At 42.5% G+C, this 20,362-nt stretch overlaps 1 protein-coding gene across 4 annotated transcripts in view; it reads right to left on the bottom strand.

The window, feature by feature from the left end:
- Nucleotides 1-20,362, bottom strand: part of MID2 (midline 2) — a 143,133-nt gene that overhangs the window by 88,018 nt on the left and 34,753 nt on the right. The gene's annotated exons all lie outside the window — the stretch shown is intronic.

The following is a 20,362-nucleotide window of genomic DNA, read 5'->3' as shown; positions in this document are numbered from 1 at the left end:
CTGAGGCTGACCCTCTGCTCTATCTATAGTTACGTTAATTCCCTGAATTTGGAGAAAAGTCGGCTCCCTTTTTAAACCCTACCCCAGGGAGATCAAGAAACCAGCTTCTAATGACCAGCTTTCATAAAGAGAAATTGGCCAGATATAATAACCAGAGAAAGTTACTTCAGACTGTGATTACTAGTCATTCCAGTTCAAATACATCTAAGATAAGATAAGATCATCTCTACTGTCATTCTTTACTGTGGGCACAACAGCACACATCAAAAATGAAATTTAGTTGTCCGCTCTCACAGTGAAGCAACAATTTCTCCAGGTGTATGGTCTCTAAGACCAAGCTGGTGAAAGACCCTCCTGTGATTCCTGTTTACTGCTTTTTTAACGACTATTATTTCCTCCTCCTCCTCCTCCTCCTCCTCCTCCTCCTCCTCCTCCTCCTCCCCCTCCTCCTCCTCCTCTTTCCTAACCTGGAGATACTGAACCTTTCTCCTCTCAAGTCAGGATCCGACTCCCCAAATACAATCCACATAAATATATGTATATATTTTAATTAGCACTTTTCCTAATGCCTGCATTTTTGTACCATTTTTTTCCCCTCTCTCTCCAGGCTCGTACAAGAGTGGCTGCTTTGAACTGTCTCCCAAGAGAAGCTTCACAACCCTGTTAATCTTTTGGAAGATATTGAAGACCTGAATGTTAACCCTTTTTGGGGCCAGGAAGCTAAGTTGGTTGATTTGTCTGATTCCAGTCCTTGGACTGAAAATAGAATATTCTTTGACCTTGTGCATATATTTATGTTTATTTTGTTATGTCTAGATATTACTGTAAGTGCGTCATGTTTTTTGTTTTTGTTTTAATCCTTTTTTCGCCATCTAGAACAGACATGTCAAACACAAGGCCCGGGGGCCAGATGCGGCCCGCGAAGTGGTTTCATGCGGCCCGCAAAGCCTTCCTGGAAACAGTGAGGGAACGGCCCCCACTGCCATGGCCCTGGGCCAGAGACCCTCCTCCTGCCAGAGACCGTCAGATCTGTCCCACTCCTGCCCAGGCCCCCATAGGCACCCTTGATGCGAACGATGTAGAGCTGGCCACGCCCACCCAGTAGGCCATACGCACTCTAGCCACGCCCACCCAGTAGGCCACACCCACCCTGGCCATACCCACCCGGCCCCCTGAGGGCAACCGCAATGCTGATGCGGCCCTCAATGAAATTGAGTTTGACACCCCTGATCTAGAATCACTGTACTGGGAGATGCGTGGCTACATACATTGTTTAAATAAGTAAACAAAGTGAAATGCCCAAGTTGCAGATTATGTTGCCTGAAAACCACACTATGGTCCTGCTGAGAGACAACATCCAAGGCACCAATTGAGGTGGTGCATTAAAATGTGAAGTAAAATGATTCCTCCCATTTTCTCAACAACAGCCTTTCATCTGCATGAAAACAGCTATCATGGCTGCCCTTCAATCTTCACTTTCTTGGGCTGAGAAGATAAAGAGGACTGTGGATTAAAGGAATGGCTATGTCTAGTTTAATGAAGAGAAGGACGAGGGCTGGCGTGATAGCAATGTTCCAATATCTCAGGGGCTGCCACAAAGAAGAGAGAGTCGACCTATTCTTCAAAGCATCTGAAAGCAGGACAAGAAGCAATGGATGGAAACTCATCAAAGAAAGAAGCAGCCTAGAATTAAGGAGAAATTTCCTGACAGTTAGAACAATTAATCAGTGGAACAACTTGCCTCCAGAAGTTGTGGGTATTCCAACAAGGGAAATTTTTAAGAAGAGACTGGACAACCATTTGTCTGAAATGATACAGGGTCTCCTGTCTGAGCCGAGGGTCCCTCCCAAGGTCCCTCCCAACTCTGTTTTTTCTGTTCTATTCTGTTCTGACCATGGGGATGCTATAATTTTTTTTTATTATTTCCATTCATATCCCGCCCTTCTCCGAAGACTCAGGGCGGCTTGCAAGCTTAGCAGTAGCCTTCATTCTATGTATATGCCTGCTTATTAGGGCTTTCACACACACCTCAAGAGGCATTATTACAAAGTCAGCTTATTGCCCCCAACAATCTGGGTCCTCAATCTGGCCATAAGTGGGAGGATTAGTTGTAAGTCATACTTTCAGTGCCATTGTGACTTTGAATGCTTATTAAACCAATGGTTATAAGTCAGAGATTACGAGTGCACGCAGGATTTGCAAGAAAAAGAGACAAGTCACATAGAATCTAAGAGGAGGCAGAGAAAACCATGCAGGGCTTTATTTATAGCCCCACTTTCCATGCATCTTGGGGAGCAAAGTTACAATTTATTGGAATAGTTTAGCCAGAGTGTAGAGAAAAGTAATTTTAGATTATTGAGTTCATTGAACTTGTAAGCTACCCTTTCTTTCTCTGGAAATGAGGCCTGCAGTTGCCTTGACCTGCTGCTCCTCAGATTTATGAGGACCACACGACCTGTAGATTCATTTCCAATCACGCTTAAACCTCACCAGGTCCTCGAATCTTCTCCGGGAAGCTTGTTATTATTATTATTTTTTAATATAATGTTTTAATTAAAGCTTTTCTTTTAAAGGAAGATAGACACTAATACGAACTCATACAAAGTAAGAAAAAAGAGGAGCAATCGAAGAGAAAGCTAAACATGCAAGGAGGGGGGGGAGAAGAAAAGTAAAAAAAGAAAGAGAAAAGCTACAGTGCAGATTCCAATCTATTTTTAAAGCAGTTGTAAGTACAATTATAAACCAACCTCTTAATCTATGGTTACAACATAAGTCTCATCTTTCTATAACCTATTCTATTTAGTCATCAGAATCATAAATCATACATATTTTTTTTTCTGAGGGTTTCTAGTCAGCAATAAACATAAATATTCTCTTTCCTCTGATCAAAGAAGTTAATTTAGCCATGCCAGCAAATTCCATCTCCTTCCCCAGCCATGCCAAAATCTCAATCATCCAGGTCCTGGTTGTCCCAGATTTATTTCTTCTAAAGAGCAACTGGACTTTTCTTGGGTTTTCCTTTGAAAACAGTTCACTTCAGAACTACAGAAGCTTCTTGGATGTCCCAAGGGTGCTTTTTTCCAAACGGCAACTGGACTTTCTTAAGTTTTTATATGAAAACATTTCGCTTCTCATCCAAGAAGCGTCTTTCAGTTCAGAACTAAAGAAGCTTCTTGGATGTCCCCAAAGTCAACTTTTGTCCAGTTGCCTTTGGGACAACCACGGCCTAGATGACTGAGAATCTCCATAGACAATCTTCTTGGATAAGAAGTGAAACAGTTGCAAAGGAAAAAACACACAAGGGAATCCAGTTGCCTTTTGAAAAAAAACACCTTTGCAAGGGCACTGCCAAGTCTTTCCATTTCTGTGCATACAATAATCTCGCTGCAGTTATCATGTAATAAGACAGGATTCCATAATTTTATTCCAACTGCTTGTCCATCACTCCCAAAGGACTAAAAAGGCCTCTTGTCTCAATTGCATATTAATCTTTAATGTCCTCTGAATGAGGGTATGTATCGGAATCCAAGGGACGCAGTGGCTCAGTGAGTTAGGACGCTGAGTGAGCCTGTCGATCAGAAGGTTGGCAGTTTGGCGGGTTGAATCCCGAGTGCCGCGTAGCAGAGTGAGCGCCTCTTACTCGTCCCAGCTTCTGCCAACCTAGCAGTTCGAAAGCACGTAAAAATGCAAGTAGAAAAATAGGGACCACTACGGTGGGAAGGTAACAGCGTTCCGTGCGCCTTTGGCATCTAGTCATGCCGGCCACATGACCACGGAGACATCCTCCAACAAGCGCTGGCTCTTCGGCTTTGAAACAGAGATGAGCACCAGCCCCTAGAGTCGGAAATGACTAGCACGCATGTGCGGGGGAACCTTTACCTTTACCTTTATTGGAATCCAGAATTTTATAGCTTTCCTACACATCCACCAAAAGTGATAAAATGTCTCTTGTTGTCCCCATTCCCAGCCTTAGTACATTCTAGACAATTTCTCTGCTGACATATATCAACAGCATCCGCTAAAGCTTTTTCTGATAGCTCTCATCCATGGAATGCTCTCAGCAATGCCATTTTACTCTCTTTATTTTTCATTTTATTTTATTTTACTAGGGGAAAAAACATTTTTTTAAATCCCCTCGGGCCTCTTCAACTCTTTAAGAATTTCAAACTGGTTTAATTCTAACCATTGCTGGAGCATTCTTGGCTTGTTGTTACTCTGTTTTTATTCTCGGCTGGGAAAGTTTTTATGCTTCATTTGCGTTTGCTTTCATTTACAGCTGTGTTTTATTACAACTGCAAGCCAGCAAGAGAATTTAAATATTGGGTGGTGGATAAATACTGTGAATACATAAATGTGCAACCTCAGGCTGTAAACTGGCAATTGGGTGGTGGTGGGGTGATGGGGGGGTTGGTGCTGAAGCTGTTGTGACACTTTCCTTCCCAAGTTACACATACACACCCACTCTTTTTGCCCTCCAAACTGGTCCAACAAGTTTTCAAGTTTGCTGGAGGCCTCTAACTAAGCTTTATAAATGCATCCTAAGCAGAAAACTTTCTGCAAAAATATTGCTAGCTGTGGAGGGCAGGGGAGGAAATTTAACCTACTTGTAAAAAAAATTAAATTTCAAAACACGTGTTCACTTCTAGCATAAACAAACACGTAAACCCTGTAAGACCTTGATAAAGGCAGACATGAGCAGGCGCATCAGGAGATGAAATTTAGGAGTAAAATTTTGGCCTTGCAATAGATGTTCTTAAATTCCTATCTTAATTATTAGCCCTCTTAAACTTAAAATAGCTTCCCAGGCAGGTTTGTACATTTCAGTCGTGTTACTAATCCCTTGACTCTTGTTGTCCTAAGATAACTTCAAATCTGTATGCTGTTTATTTTATTTTATGTTTCTCAAATGTAGAGACCACCCATCTCACACAAAGATACTCTCCTCCCCATCAGGAGACTATTAAAAACTCTCCTTCTGTCTATTTCTCCGTCTATAACCTCCAGTTGGGTGAAAGGGTGCACTGTAGGACAACAAATCTACCTGAAACGGGCTAATTTACAGAATGCATTCAAAACCCAGGACCCATGACTCCCATGGGATTGAAAATTGGTAAAGCTGTGGCTGTTTTGGACTAGAAGAACCTCCACAGTTCTCTTCATCTCTTGTTATTCTGTATTCTGCTTCAGTGCTGCCGCATTGTCATGCAGCCATGGTCACATGCTCGTCTCCAACATTCATTCCCTGACAGACTCTCACAAGGAAAGAGAGTCATTGGGGAAGCTGGTAGGAAGTCGGAAGTCACTCCTATTGCCACTGCTTCTTTGCCATCCTAGGAAATTCTGTTTCCCTCTTTAGGTAAAGAAATATGTCTGAAACAATGTTCCAACTGGGCATGGGTTGTCCAGGACCCCCCAAATATCCAAATGTTGGCATCTAGTAGATTTCTTTGATTTTTTTTTCCAACCCAGCCTAATACATAAATTTCAGGAAAACAAGCAAGAGCCAAGGAGTCAGGGATTAAAAGCCAATATTTGAAGGCATCAAGCCGTTACCAAACAATTTTCTGTCTTGCTTTAATTCAAACATTGCTTTCATAATTACTCTCAGAACTCTCCCTCGTTAGTAAAAAAAATTTTGAGAGTTCTGACTCTTTGTTAGGAGAGTCAAAAATGTACTGGACGTGAGTTTGTGATAGAATTTTGTTTTTCAGAGGAAGACTCCTCTTGTGGCATGAAGTCACTGGGCCTTTTTTTTTCTTTCAACTGCCCCTTTTTCCTCCCTGTTGACTTTTAATTTTGGGAATTAGAAATGAAAGGAAAACACTGGAGAAAAGTTTAAGATGATAGTTATTGAACAGAAAGAAGGATGGAAGGCATAATGGTATGGATGTTGTTTTTCCACAGTGTCTTTCTTGTTTCTCTCTCTCTCTCTCAATTTCCATCTTCGTTCTTGTTTGTTTTCTACATTTTAGGATATTAAACATTTCTTATAAAAGGAAAAAACGAAAACATTCCTTGGCTTTTAGACTTCTGATTTTGCCTCCCTCGTTCAGAGAGACTGGAAACACCCATGCACAAATTGCTCAAAGTCCATATTGGGTTCTTTTTATTTTGTGGTGATCATGGGCACGGGCACTGGAGAAAAAAAAATATCCAAGAAATCAGCTGAAAGATCTGTAACTTTACAAAAGTACCCCAGAAAGAATGATGGTCTAACCATAAACGATGCTCCATTATTAAAAGCTGCAATGTACCTAAGAACTGAAATTATTTTTTCGAGTTATTTTGTAGTGACCAAGATAAAAACAATCTATTATAATAGCAGGAGATTCCCAGTTGCAAAGACCCTCAAGACAAAAGGATGGTGTAGACCACGGATCCCCAACCCCAAGTCCATGGACCGATACTGGGCCGCAGCATGCCAGCAACCGGTCCTCACAAACAAGCAAAGCCCCATCTGTGGGTGTTCTGTACCAGCCTGCTACCGGCCCTGCAGAAAAGGCAACCCCTTTATAAATGGCAAGAGGCTGGAATGACGTCTGCCAAATTTATTACTACAAAAAACAAACAAGACACGTACCAAGATACAGGAGCTTTGAAACACTATCTGAGCGTACCAAGATACAGAAGCTTTGAAACACTATCTGAGCGGTTGCTTTCAGCAAACCAGCCCTCCCCAAACATTCCCTTTATAAAGAGTTCAGGGCGTGGCCTCTCTCTGCCTCCTTCCGAGAAGCCCCACAGCCTTCCTCTGTTTACTCCTACTTGACTGCCTCCTGCGTCGGGCGTCCTTGAACAGGGCCAGCTGTGGGTCATCTTCATCCACACTGTCAGGCTCACATAGCTGGGTCTCCATGGTGACCAAGTGAGAGGGGCCTGCCTGAGGGCTATCATCAGCAAGATCTTCAACCCCCTCAGCAAGGTCTTCAAGACCCCCCTCCTCCTCTGATTCGTCCGACCCAACTGCCGAACCCACAGGCTGACCCTGAATCACAACAGTGGGATGCAGGCAGCACACAAAACCACACACTCTCCAGTCCACGGAAAAACCTTTCTCCATGGAACTGGTCCCTGGTCCCTAAAAGGTTGGGGACCTCTGGTGTAGACAACACAATTAATACCCCCTCTAATCCCCATCCTCTTGGGATGGGAAGCGCACAACAATGGTAGTATAGAAGGAGACGGCCCCTGAGTGATCTCGGAACCAGGAAGCCAGGTCAATCTGGCCCCACCCACAGGAACATGGCCCCGCCTACTTTGCATCAGTCCCACCCACCCACCCCCGCCCCCCAAACGGTGCAGCTTCCCAGCTACCATTCTAGAACTGCGAGAGCTCACTCAGAAATAACAATTTGTGTGATTTAGGTTTGCACAGAGTAAAAGGGGAAAAAGAAGGGGGAAACCCCACGCCTCCTTTAACTGAACAGCAATCAAATAAAATAGCAAGCCAAGCTTGTGGACAAGTGGGACGATGATTCGTTCCAAGGTTTAGAGGGGGCAGCAGACCAAAGCTAGTAACAGTCTGATGCCTTCTCCGTTGCAATGCACGACCGTCCAAGTGCACAGAGAAGACTCGAGTTTAATGGGCTAGGAGGGAGCATCCATAGCCCTTCCGCATTAAAATTAAAATCTCAGCGAGGGAAACTAGGCAGCATTCCTGCACTGAAGCCCTCTAGATGTGCTGGACTGAGCTCTCATCCCTGTTAGTCCATGGCCACGTTGCTACTATGTAAAGTCCAAACAGCTGTCTTCTCAGCTGCCTTGTTACAGCACCCCACCAGTTACCAGGAGGCCAACGGTGATGCTGCAAGTCAGCGAAAGGAGCAAGAAGAAAAAGGCAGGCAACTCTTGTCGATTTCCATGGGTGAGAAACTCTTTAATTCCATTATTCATTGTGTGCCCGCTTGGAGAAAACGAGGAGTAAAATGCTTTAAAAATAAAACACACCAACTTGTCAACAGCCTGTCGGTTGCCGAGAAGACAACCATAAAAGCCTATCCCAGTTTTCTAAACTGCTGGAAAATTAGAACATGGCTTTCCTGGAATGTTTTCGTGATAAAGACATTCTCTCGTCCTTCCCTTCCTTTCTTTCCCCTCCCGACCCCTTCTTAATTTGCAAGTGATCAAGAAGCTGTGAGAAGAGCAAGCAAAGGTCCTTAAAAAGCACTTGGAGGGCACTTCATGAAAGTAGCATTAATCGAGGGAGGGAGGGGGAAAGAGACTTTCAAAAATGCACCCATTCACAGCACCTCAGGGCATCCTGACAATTAAGCAACACTAGTTAGTTTGTCCAGTTAGCAGGACTGGAGAGCAGAGAGGAAGGTTTACAGAATAAACATTGCTCTTAAAAGTTGTGGAAATTTATCAGATCTTGGAGTGACAAAGGGGGCTTCTCTGCAACATTATTTCTGCAAGATTTGTGCAGGATCCGGAGAGACAAGGCCCCTTTTCACAGAACACTAAGCTGAAAATCTTCCAAATTCATCATGGGCATGCATCCCTGCTTCTAATGTTTCCTTCTCAGCTAAGCTAGCCAGGAATTTACACCAGGGTAGAAAGGTCTAACCTTCTCCAAAGCCAGATCTTGGAAGCCAGCTTCCACAACAAAATCTGGATTCAGAAGTTTATTTCATAGTCTGGCTTGTTAGAAGACTAGCAGGGCAGAGAACTTGGGTGTAATGTTAAGCATTAAATTTAAATTATTCCATTAAATTCCCCTTTAGGCATCTTCTGCTATCTATCTATCTACCCACATTCTTTTGGGATGGTTACATACGCAATTGTTCTTTCATGAGTAGGGTTTTATTTTATTTTTTATTTATTTTTATTGCATTTATATCCCGCCCTTCTCCGAAGACTCAGGGCGGCTTACAAGCTTAGCAGTAGCCTTCATTCCATGTATATGCCTGCTTATTAGGGCTTTCACACACACCCCAAGCGGCATTATTACAAAGTCAGCTTAATTGCCCCCAACAATCTGGGTCCTCATTTTACCTAGCTCGGAAGGATGGAAGGCTGAGTCAACCTTGAGCCTGGTGGGACTCGAACCTGCACTAATTGCAGGCAGCTGGTGTTACTTAAGGAGGCATTAGCCCACTGCTCCACAAAGGCTCTTAAAGGTTTGTAAAGGACAATGTGTTTCATGTGAATTCTTTGCTTTTATTTTCCCAACAGTTTCATCTTTTACCTTACTGAAGGAAAAATTCCACTCAGGAAAGAAGGATTTGTGGTATAGCAATGATTGATCTGCAGAAATTTGAGCTGGCAGTCTAGAAATGTTTCTCACCCTGCTTCAAAACAGGACCAGCTTCTCCGCTACCCTCAGTTGCACAAGATTAACTGAAATGGTCAACCAAGAGAAAGATTTTAACTGAATTAACTGCCTGGATGAACCTTAATTACGTGCTGCCAGGAAGAGGGATCAAGTCAAAAATAACCTCTGTATCAGGGGTCTTCAAACTTGGCCCTTTTATGACTCATGGACCTCAACTCCCATGCTGAGGAATTCTGGGAGTTGAAGTCCATAAGTCATAAAAGGGCCAAGTTTGAAGAGCCCTGCTCTACATGAACCAAACGGATGGTGATTTTGTCTTGGGAAGTTCGGGAGAATGGTGGGCTTCAAGAACTCCATCTTCAAGTTGAGATGGAGGAAGGGGGCCTGTCTGCCGGCAAGCGAAAAGCTGAGATTTTCTCCTCCTTGCATCCTGCACGGGAAATCTCTCAAAAGCACGTCAACGTTTCCGTTGAAAGTGACATTCAAATTACACTTTTGAAAGACACAGTCTCGTTAAGAAGACAAGTCCCACAACGACATCGGCAAATCTGAATGGCGAAAGGAAGAGTTGTTCAAAGCCCAAACACACAAAAAATGGGCTCCCTTAACAAGTAACAGAGAGATGGGATTGCTTAATAATGAGGGCTGGTCCTCTTTTGAGTGAATACGAGTCCGAGGCTGCTGATATCTGGGGAAAGCTTCTCAAAAAACATGTAGCGCTCCATGCAAAATTCACTGCAGTATGCTAATTTATGAGCTGAATATTCATCATGGCAAGAAAGGGGCATCTTGAATATTAAACTAACTCTGGTTATGGCAGGAATCTTAAATGTTTTGTCAAAAAAAGAAGGGGAGAAGGCAATTCAGACACCTTCTTCCATTTAGCCTGTACAAGCCAAGGATGCCCTAAAATAGAAACAAAGATAAAATATGGCCTTTATCACTCACCAAAGGGTTCTTTGATCCAAGCTGAGAATACTACTCATTTTAAGTCAATAGTAAAAGATCAAGCAATCAAGAAATATGCTGGAAATCGTCACGGGGTAGAGTAGCAATGAAGGCCTTGGGCAAAAAAATGAGATGCCAGGATGTGTCGGTACCTGTCAGGCCCAAAAACCCAGATCCACAATTTGAAGTTTCGATTTAACTGATTTTTGGCTAAAACCTATGCATAGGAATCTTTTCAACTAACGGTCAGCTCCTGGTTACTTTCAGAAAGTACTCTTAAACGCCAACACAATGCTAGGCTGCATTAACAGAGGGATAGAATCAAGGTCACGTAAACCGTTAGTACCGCTTTACAATGCCTTGGTAATCCTGCACCCAGTTTTGGTCACCATGATGTAAAAAAGATGTTGAGACTCTAGAAAGAGTGCAGAGAAGAGCAACAAAGACGATCAGGGGACTGGAGGCTAAAACATACAAGAAATGGTTGCTGGAATTGGGGATGTCTAGTTTAATGAAGAGAAGGACGAGGGGTGTAATGATAGCAGTGTTCCAATATCTCAGGGGCTGCCCCAAAGAAGAGGGAGTCAAGCTATTCTCCAAAGCACCCAAAGGCAGGACAAGAAGCAACGGATAGAAACTAGTCAAGGAGAGAAGCAACCTAGAACTAAGGAGAAATTTCCTGACAGTGAGAACAATTCATCAGTGGAACCACCTGCCTCCAGAAGCTGTGAATGCTCCAACACTGGAAGTTTTTAAGAAGGGACCGGACAGCCCTTTGTCTGAAATGGTATAGGGTTTCCTGCCTGAGCAGGGGGTTGGACTAGGTCCCTTCCAACTTTATTATTATTATTAGATAAGATTCAACGGCAATCAAGGTGGGTTGGATTTAGTTCGTTTGTGGCTACATAACGATCTAGGCCGAGGCCTCTTTTCACTCCTCCCCCTGGTTCTTCCAGGCAGCGCCCCAGAATATCTACAAGGATCAGAACAATGCAAGCCATGATATTCCCTGTGACACTCCAGGGAAGGAAAAAGTGGACTCTGAAGCACAACAGGAAGCGTATTGACGGTTTTGCAACTTGGTGTTGGAAAAGACTGGAGAATATCATGCCCACTCGAGATAACAAAACAAAACAGATGTAGGAGAATATAAATCATATTTTTCAGTACAGATTGTCCTCAGTTAACAACCAGAACTTCCGATGCTAAGCAGGGCAGTTGTTAAGTGAGTTACGCAGCAAATCTGGCTTTCCCTATTGATTGTGCTTGCTGGAACTGGAAAGATTGCAGTTGGAATCCAGGATGCTGCAACTGCTGTAAATACATACCAGTTACCAAGTGCCTGAATTCCCATCCTTGGATGCTGCCACGGTGGTAAGTGCAAAGTCACTTTTTTCAGTGCCCTTGTAACCTTGAAGGTCACTGAATGAATGATGATTAAGTCAAGGACTATCTGTATTCTGGGGAGATGATTTCCCCCCCCCACACACACAATTTAAATGATAGTAATTATTTCACGGTACACACAGACATTTCTTGCAAAATTGTGTTGTACTGTATTTCCCTTTCTCTGGGCTACATAAACGTGCCTCTTCCTTGGTTATACACTGTACATTTCCACAGCATCTGTCCTTCAGCCTCACCAACCTTTGTTCTCCATTGAATACCGCAAAAACATTGTAAGTTGGAGTCATCAGAGTTTCCTGGTCAGTAACAGGCGGACAGAACGCTACCATTTAACCTGTTCTGATGTTATATTCAGGTGCAAAAAGAATGACCCTCTTAGGATGGCAAGGCTCAACCCAGCCAGCCATTGTGAGACAAATCACATTTTCGCTTAGCATCTCCTACGTCGGTTTCAATGCTTTTTTAATCTCCTTTGTCATTTTGAATTTCTAAGGCTTAGCCATTCTTCAAATTACTGAATTAGCTGAAAGTCCCTGTGTCAGGTTTACTGTCTTCAAAAACCAGCTGTGCAGAGAAAGCATTTATAAACAGAACTGATTTGTCAGTCTTTGTTTCATGGTTGTTTTAAGAGGAAGAAAAAAATACCCCTCAGGAGATTTACTAAATAGCACAACCAATTTGTACCCGTTTGCGATCTCAAACAAGTTTTACCTGTGCCCAAAAAGGGGAAGGGGCTATCATTCAGGGCACCCACTTCAAGCCTGGGATCTCCTTGTAGGGATGGAAAAATTGAAATCCTGGGGAAATGCTTCCATATAGGACAATCCCAAACTACATGAACAATAGCCTCTTTCATTGGCTGGGTCTACCGTGCATGATATGCTAAGCCATAATGTGATTTGCTTAGGTTTAGCTTCTCATGTTTTGTTAATCCAGTCAATGTGGTTAAAAATCATGGCTGATCCTGCAAGCTATTTTTTTAAGCTGATAGGTATAACAAATTCAGTCATACTTGCAAGGAATTTGTAGATGGTTTTTTTAAAAGGAATGTTCATCACCCAATAAATGAGATGCTTCAAGAAATAAATATATGAGGTTTAACAATGCTGAAAGAAAGCCTAGAGACATTTTTTTAAAAAAAGTAGCTGTCATTCACCATTTGTCATTAACAAACTGCCCCTATATCATATATCCTGCAGTAGTCATATTTGATGTGTTCATTTTATCCTCCGCCCACCCACCCCCACCCCCACAGCTATGGCTGACTCTGAATCTTTGTTAGGAACTTGAAGCTAGGTCAACAAACAAGAGAGAAAGAATAAAATTTCATACGCATCCCCAAATCCTTGCAAGCCTCACCCATAACTAGCCTCCCTGATTTAAACTAAAATTCCTTTCCAAAAAAAAAGAGCTTGAAAAATAAACTCAATAAACTGTAGCTCCCCCATGATCCCGGTCATCCAAAGATGTGGGGGTGAGTTGCCTCAATCCCCTCGTGCTGCTAGAGTAGCCATCCAACTGGTTTTAAAATGAGAGAAAGCTAGACTCTCAAATGAGGTCACAAAACTGAAAAACAAAAGGAATATTTGAGCAGTGAGGAGATTTTAGTCACCCAAAACCTGTTATGCAACTTCTTGGCCTGGAGTCACCTTGAGCCACTGCTCCTGCAGAAGAGAATCTGTAATGAAATGTAAATTGCCTGATGGTGGTATAGTTTGGCCTCTTTTTCAGTGCTGCTTTTGTGTCAAGTCAAGTTCAGTCCAAGCATATCCCCAGCTGAAGACCCAGACATGTGATCATGCCTGCAGAGATAAAATCATCTGATTCTCAGCATCATCTAAAACCCAATGCTTTTCCAACGGAAACAGGCCATCAGTTCCAACATCCATTGCCAATCGTGGAATTAGAATGCAACAGTAGGAGAAGGGCAACCAGAGACTGGGGGTGGCGTCAAGAGAGGAGTCAGCCTAGAATCATTATGTTCCCACAAATGTTCTAAGTCCAACCTCTCTTGAATTCTTTTAACTCTTATCTAGCACCAACTTAGTGCTGACCATTAGTTGACTAGATTCTTGTGTTTAGGCAGGAGCAATAAATCAGCTTAACTGGAACTTAACATGTGGCCCTGATTCTTCACACCTGACAGTGTAGAAATAAACAATAGCTGCTATTTTTTGCCTTTGCTGTCTATGCAGCCAAACATGTGTCAAGAATCAGTGCCTCCTGGAGCTCAGCAATTCTCAAAGGTAGCAGGAGGTATGTGCTATATTATTTCTCTTGGAATCATTCTTTAAACAAGAACAGGCATTATGCCCCCACAAAAGCAGAACCCTGGCATAGGACTGAAATTCTCTCTCTACGTCTATATATTCAATGTTTCTGACTCTCCCCTTGGGCATACATACTTCTGAACAATCCCAGATAGCCTAACCATAAAACAAAGAAGAGACAAAGCTGCATTAGGTAGCAAAATTGGGAGAAATTGATATTATATACTAGTTACCATCCGGATGTATTGAACTACAGGTCCCAAAATTCCTAGCCAACAAAGGCACAGGATTCAAAAGGATGGGGATTTGAGGCAGGAGAAATATTCATATACTTCGCATTTTCATATCAATTGTCTCAAACTTACACTGAGCTGGTGAGTAGACCACAGGACAATTATTCTCCCAGTGATGGATTCACTGGAGAACATTAAAGCACACACACATATCCCTTAGGAAGAATTGTATAGTCAGATGCATAAATCACGGGAAATCATTTATAAAACATTATCTATTAGGAGAAACAGTATCTGTTAGGAAAAACAGTATCTATTAGGAGAAATGCACCAAAAAGGATAAATGTAATGTGGATTTTTTTAAAAACCCCAAATTTTCAAAAGGATGCAGAACAGTGTTTTAGGCTGATTCTGACATCCCTATTAAATGCCTGTCATTGGGATAGTCCTGACAGCAATAATCCTGCTGCAGTCATGCCACCAAAAATATATAGATGACAAAGCCCCATTAAGACAAATCTCTACCTGGAAAATTTTCTTCCTTTGACAAAATTTTAGTCTGTAACGTTTTCCAGGTAGAGATTTGTCTTATTGGGGTTCTGTCATCCATATATGTCATCCATATATTTGACCGAGAGGGAAATAAGGAGGAGAGAGGGCATCAACAGGGCATCAACCTATTGAATTTGGGTCTCAGATGTTGCGCCCCTGAAAAAAAAATTGGCAGTGAAGAGTTTCCAGTTCTCCAGCTGTTTCCTCTGACATCGATTCTTGCCCCTTTCCTCTGCCTCTGATACTTTTATCTAGGTCATGCTATGGCTTTTACAATAATTTACTTTTATTTTTCATTGGATCTTTAGTGCTAGATTCTTAACAGTAACCAGCCTTCCCTTCTTCACCCATTGCTTCATTTGATGAACCGCCAGAAATGGAACAAGGGCAGGAGGAGGTAGGAAAGGAATCAGCAATTGTCACATTGTGAGTCTCCAGCCTTACCTTTCCTTTTTTTTTACTTCCATTAAAAAGAGTGAAATGAACCATCTCAGACCTGAAAGGCTATCATTTCCTTCTTAGCTCCACTCATGGAAAAAAACCAAGACTGAGATGGTGGCTTGTTTTGAAAACCGTAGAAGAAAACGCAGGATTGGGTCCGAGAAAACTTTTTCCCACGCTAGCCCGGTCCTTCAAAACAGGTTATTCTTCTCTTCTGTAAAAAGGTAAAGGTTTCCCCGCACGTGCGTGCGTGCTAGTCGTTTCCGACTCTAGGGGCCGGTGCTCATCTCCGTTTCAAAGCTGAAGAGCCAGCGCTTGTCCGAGGACGTCTCCGTGGTCATGTGGCCGGCATGACTAGATGCCAAAGGCGCACAGAACGCTGTTACCTTCCCACCGGAGTGGTCCTTCCTTTGGATGTTTGCAGGCTCCGGGGGCTTTAGTATATATCAGTCCCTATTTTTCTACTTGCATTTTTACGTGCTTTCGAACTGCTAGGTTGGCAGAAGCTGGGACGAGTAACAGGCGCTCACTCTGCTACGCCGCACTCGGGATTCGACCCGCCAAACTGCCGACCTTCTGATCGACAAGCTCAGCGTCCTAACCCACTGAGCCACCGCGTCCCTTTCTTCTGTACCAGCTTCTAATACTGGAAGTAAGACCCACAGAGAGGGGGGGAAAACTGATCATCGTCAACTACAAGCAAGGCAAAGAAATCAAAGAATTACCCCAGCTGCAGCAGGTCAAAAATCAAGTAACTGGAAAGAAGAGGGTCAAGAAGGATGCCAGAGGTTAGGGCAAGTGTGTCCGTGTGTTAAGAGGTCAAGATGTGCAAGATGGTAGAGCTGGCATCATGATCAAAGGCCCACCTCTTGGTCTTGTGAACCTTTCAACTGCAACTCTGAGCTTGGCATCTTGGAAGATTTTTGGACCCTTCTCCCACCGACACCCCACCCAACACCACTGAGTTAAGGTCAAAGAATAATCCAGGGAAAGAAATTTTCAGGACTGACCTATGTGTGCATTTATTAAAGTTTTATGCTGCCCATCTCACCTTGAGGCATCTCTGGGTGGCTTACAATGAATAACATATCAGTATAAAACTCTAGAACATTAAAACAATAAATAGTAACACTTGTTGTTGTTGTTAGCTGCGAAGTCGTGTCCGACCCATCGCGACCCTATGGACAACGTTCCTCCAGGCCTTCCTGTCCTCTACCATCTTCTGGAGTCCATTTAGGCTCATGCCAACTTCTTCAGTGACTCCATCCAGCCACCTCATTCTCTGTCGTCCCCTTCTTCCATTGCCCTCAATCTTTCCCAGCATTAGGCTCTTCTCCAGTGAGTCCTTCCTTCTCATGAGGTGGTCAAAGTATTTGAGTTTCAAAATAGTAACACTAGAACCAGTTCAAAATTGATGGGGAGGAAAGGGCCAAGGTGGTCCATTCATCCCTTCCAGAATGACATGCTCCCATTGGGGGTCCCAGGCCAACTGGCAGAGCCAGGTCTTCAGGCCCCTTTGGAAGACCAAAAGGGTGGATATGGACCTCATCTAGGGGTGGGGGAGGACAATGTTCCAGAGGGAGGGAACCACATCAGGAAAGGCTGTTCTCCTAAACCCCACCAGCTGGAATTCCTTAACCAGCAATTAAGATGGTACAAAAAATAATCCCTAATTTAAGCTCAAGATATTCACAGGACCACCTATTCCCACATCCTCTGCCCCATATTCACATCGCTAGATTGCCAGCAGGATATTTTTTGGAGATTCCAGCACAATGGTGACCTCAGTGACTAGTTCCCTTTTTTTCCTGATGAGATCTAGGTGGAATAAACTATCAGGAAGGAGGCCCACTCTTTACTGGAATTCGGCTGGGAGTTCTGAATGCCATTCGTTTCTCAGAGCCTTTGAAGACCTCTATTTCAACTCTGCTTTATATTGATTATGTTTTAATGGGGCGTTTAGTTGGGTGGTTAATGGATGCTTTTACACTGTATATGCGGTAAGCCACCCGGAACCATTAACACAGTGCACCTTTTTTAAAATAAATAAGTAAAGAACACACTGGGTGATTTGCTGTCTGAGACTTCGAGAGACCACAATGCAAAATAAAAGCAAGACTTTTTTCCTAATTCCTGATGCCAGGACAGAATTATTGGCGCCCATTGATTGAAGGGATTCTCAAGTCTCTTAACAAATTCAAGTCAGTCTTAGTTGAAGATGCTAATTGTTCTTTGTCATTCAAGGGAAGGATGTCAAAAGCTGCTTGGAATTTTACTGCCACAGGATTATCTCTACCAGAAAAACTCTGTAAAGTTGCAGTGGGCGGGTTCAAATTCTTAAACCAGTAAACCCAGATTGTGGAATCTCTGCAACACTGGCCATGATACTTGGTCATTCAACTATGGTTACACGAGTTACAGAATCTCTGGGTTTTGATTGACTTTTGCTCGTGCTGCTTGCTCAAAATGTCAGATCCAGAAATATTACCTTTACATTTTCAAGTTTATTTAAAACCTTTAGCTCTAAAGAGTTTCTTTTTTTTATAGGCTCCGAGATTCATAATGAATTCCACCCTCAGCACGAATTTCTCCACTGCCCTGTGAAAATCACAGAATACAAAGCTCAGCTTGCCAGCTTCCATAAGGGCTGTTAAGATTTTCTTTTTTTCAATCCTGAGAGCTCTAGAATCACTGTGCTAAAATAACACAGTGCTAATGTGATTCTAATTGCATAGGTATATTTGAGAAATTTTTAATAATTCTCTTTGATTCCAGTCACCCTGGCTGGGTTTCTGCATACATAGAAACAGACACAGTAGCCAGACCGAATGCATCTAGACCTCGGAAATAGACCTGTTATAAATATGAATTAATCCATCACATTCCTAGAGCAATTCCCTGGGAGGGCAAAAGACAAAACCCTTCTAGCTGAATCACAAGGAACTCATCCTTAGGCTGAAGTGTTCAAAGGCTGAGGAAATGAAGCAAATCAGCTTGCCTTGCTAAAAGGATGCTTACCCCCACCTCAAAGAAGAGAGAGAAACGGGGTCCATCTGAAAGCAAGCACTGCTGATTAGATTAGGGGGGGAAAAATAAAAAATCCTCAACTGGAAACCTCCAAAACGACAAAACTCTTCTCTGCGCGAGAAAGCAGGACTTCAAATCAAAGTAAATGGATTGTGGTGGGCCTTCGGTTTTAAATAGGTGAAGGCTTTACTTTATCAGGGATACCTGCAATGTATAATTTGCTTTAAAGCCTCTCTCCTTTCCCGTTTTAAATATTGTAAACACCTTGAATTCTATTTCTATTTCCGGAAAAGTGAACTTTGTATTCATAAACATCCGTATGATCTTTGCACGTTTGAAAGTGTTTTTTCTGAGCTAGGCTAAAAAGTGTATTTATCTGGAGAGTGACAAGTAAGACAACTGAAAACAGTTTACATCTGCAATGAGATTTGTTTAGACAAGACAAGATACTTTTCAATTCATCCTGCCAGAGACAGAGAAAATTGCCTAGGTGGCTGGTTGGTTAAAGATCTAATTCCTCATAGAAATGTGTGTGTGTGTGTGTGTGTGTGTGTGCGTGCATGCGTGCATGCATGCGTGCGTGTGTGTGTGTGTGTGTGTGTGTGTGTTAAAGGTAGACGTTTTCCTGTCCAATCATTTCCAACTCTATGGGCTGGTGCTCACCTCTATTTCTTAGCCAAGGAAGCCAGCATTATCTGAAGACATTTTCCGTGGCCATGTGGCGAGTATTATACACCAAGGTGCACAGAGCGTCGTTACCTTCCCACTGAAGTGGTACCTATTTATCTACTCTCAATTGCATGCTTTTGAACTGGTGGAGAGGCAGGAACAGGAGCTCATCCCATCGCACTGCACTTGGGTTTCGAACCTAGGCTGACAGCTTTGCAGCTGACCAGCTCAGCATCTATAACTGCCATCGCACCCCTCGCCTATATGCTGCATGACTTTTAATTTCCCAAGAGATCATGTATCTTCCGTTAAATCAAACACGAGCAGAATATTTAGGATGACACTGTAGAATATCAGCAGAATAGCCCGTTGGTACCACAAATATGTAACAGGCACATATAAGTCAGAAAGATCAACATTACTCTTTTATGCGCACACGTCTGCTGTCTGAAATGAAAATCCAGCATTGTGCATAATGCTTCTTAATGCTGCAGATGACCCTTCCTGTTAGTTTAAAACCCCATTGTGAATGTTGCAGGAAATGCATTTTTCTACTTAAGGGTTAGGACACTGAATAGAAATGCTCTGAATTTCCAAATCCCTGGCTAAAATGGAAAGGAAAAAAAAATCAAACTGAAGCAGCTCAGCTTTGATCTGGCTCTCTTGACAGTTTTAACCAGTTTGGCAAAGATGAAAAAACCACAGATTTCTTTTTTAAAAGGAGAAATCTTTGGGATTTCTCCTTTTAATCTTCTAGAAACTCTTGTCGAGTGGCACAGCTCCTTCTAGGTTATTTTCTGTAACTTAGTAAACTGCAAAATTTGCCTTCCAAATTCTAAATCCATCTATCTCAATCTGGTCTTCTTAAAATGGGTTGGAACTGCCAAATTGCTGAAATTGATGATATTTGCAATCCCAGCATAAAGTCAGACTAGGTTTGTTCTAAAGATCTGTAAGTACAAACCTAAACTTGGTTATTTTTTTGCTCTTATGTTTTAAATGTTAAAAAAATGCTCTTTAATTTTCATTTTTACTGCATGGAATCAAATACATTTTTTTTAGAATTTGGACCATTAGTACATCCCAAATGAAATCTTCAATGCCATTTGAACTCATTAATACACTCCCAAAGAAATCTTCAAGGGAATTTTGGACCCTTAACAAATTCCCAATGAAATTCTTAATGGAATTTGGACCACCGGTAACAAACCACCAGTGAAATTCTCAATGGAATTTGGATCATTGACAAATTCCTCATGAAGTTCTCAGTGGAAAAGCTGTCTCCATCTTCTATAAATCCTGCCACTAATAAGTAGAGGGTGCTGGGTTGGGATAGTAGATCTGATTGGGCTGGAAAAGTGAGAAAGTATCCTTCCTTGACAATTGAACAAGCCAAGAGAAAGAAGGATCTGTATATTCTAATTTTTTGCCTCCTTCAGACGTAGATGCAAAACTGGATCTGATGGATCACCCTCCAGATGCCTTACCACACAGGCCAGCATCTCTGAACATGTGCCTCTTACTGTCAAAGAAACTATATC

This window comes from Vipera ursinii (genome assembly GCF_947247035.1).
Source record: "Vipera ursinii genome assembly, chromosome: 12".
In the NCBI taxonomy this organism is placed as follows: Eukaryota; Metazoa; Chordata; class Lepidosauria; order Squamata; family Viperidae; genus Vipera; species Vipera ursinii.
This window is presented reverse-complemented; position numbering and strand designations above follow the sequence as displayed.